The sequence below is a fragment of the Pteronotus mesoamericanus genome, unplaced genomic scaffold (genome assembly GCF_021234165.1).
Source record: "Pteronotus mesoamericanus isolate MK-2021 breed Mesoamerican mustached bat unplaced genomic scaffold, CSHL_Meso_final scaffold_165, whole genome shotgun sequence".
Classification (NCBI taxonomy): domain Eukaryota; kingdom Metazoa; phylum Chordata; class Mammalia; order Chiroptera; family Mormoopidae; genus Pteronotus; species Pteronotus mesoamericanus.
In genome coordinates, this window is record NW_026555307.1 from 5,859,154 (window position 1) to 5,860,880 (window position 1,727).

Genomic DNA, 1,727 nt, shown 5'->3' on the forward strand with positions numbered 1-1,727 from the left:
AGGGGCTGAGTATGATGGCAGAGAAGGAAAGGATGTTGAGTCTTATGAAAACTGTTTATACCATTGTGAAAGTGGAACCATCCGTAGCTCTTTCCCTGCTGTGTCTGTTCAGGTATAAACCCTCACGTGAAGTCGGGACGTTTCATGAAAGTTCTTCCCGATTACGAGCACGTGGAGTACAGAGATGTGTACACCTGCCGTATGTACCTCCTGCTGCTTTGGCTTTGGCGGGGGAGCACTGTGAGAAGCTGCATGGAGGGGGGCCTCTAACTCACAGCATGCCGATGCTTTGGTCCTAAGAGCGAGCTGACCTCGGCTTTTGCTGTCTTTCCACCTTTCTGCAGCATTCTCTGTGGCTCGGCCATGACCACGATCACACCTGAGCGGTGGCCTGGGCCAGGTTTCCGCAGCATCTTTTGTGTTTTGGGGTAATAGCATCACGATCACTCTGTTGATGCACTTTTTAGCACTTATTATTTACTGAGGCCAAAGGGAGAGAACAGAATAGAAGCCTTAGTGCCTTCGTACTCCAAAATGAAATGTAAGTGGTTACTTCTAGGCTTCAGTAGTCAGTCGCATTTAGACAGCACATGTGAATTTGAAAAAAACTACATACATCTGTACCCATATACACACGAGACCAAGCCATGTAGAAACAACTGATTATTTATTTAGACCTGATTCCTCTTGAGTAGCTTTGGAAATTTTCCTAAGCTACATTCCTTAGTGATTAAGGGTACCTCCACTTTTTATTAGGTTGAGCTGAAAGGGAGAGTGTGAATTTCAGTTTTCAAGAAAGATATTAGAAGTATCTGCTTGTGGGGACCCCCAGCTGTGTACTTCCTCAGCCCCGCTGTGTGTGCCCTGTATCAGCATCGCCTGTGTGGACCAGACCCACTTCTGGGTTTTACAAGGGCACAGTCTCTAACAAAACCTACTTGGAACACAAGGAATAGAGTCGTTTATGGAATTTCTCCTAACCCCTGCCAGGCTCTGGACATGCAGCTACAGGGCTTGCTGGTCCCATCTTACCTACTCCGGGGAGCCACCCTGGAGGCAGTGTGCAGATGCCAGCGCCGTCGGTGTGCTTGGGGCGGTGACTGAGCACCGTGCACGGCCATGAGCAGCACCCACAGTGCTTGTGCCATCAGGCCCAGAGCTGGGCTGCTCGAGTGAAGACTGGCGGCGAGGGCCGTGTCAGGGGTGCAGATGAGCAGTCAGGAGGAGCGGGGCAGCTGCGGTTGGCGGCGAGGGGGTGAGGTGGGCTGAGTCCGAAGGCATGACCTCTGTTCTCTTCCAAACCCTCTTGGAAGTAGCCTCTCTGGAACATTTTTCCATAGACCAATGCGCCCTCCCTGCGGGGCAGTCAGTGAGCCAAGGTGCCTTCTCCAGGCCCATGGGAGAGAACGTGACGTAGCACTTACTAATAGAATGGCGGATCCCTCATCACAGCTGTGCTGATGGGAACAGACTAGGGTGGGCTTTTAAATACAAGTGGACAAGGACTTAGAGGCTCATTATGTCATACATTTGCCTCAGGATTCTTCTAGAACAACAGTCTATATGGAACTTATACCTGAGTCTGAGAACGGAATTCTGACCCTGCTCTGGGAGGGAGGCTCTGTGTCTGGGTTGTGTCGGGTGTGGGGGGGTGTGTTCTTTTTGCTCCCAAGGGCTGCTCAGAAGCTTTCTGTAGCTTGTAAAGATGTGCCATGAGTCCAGACCCA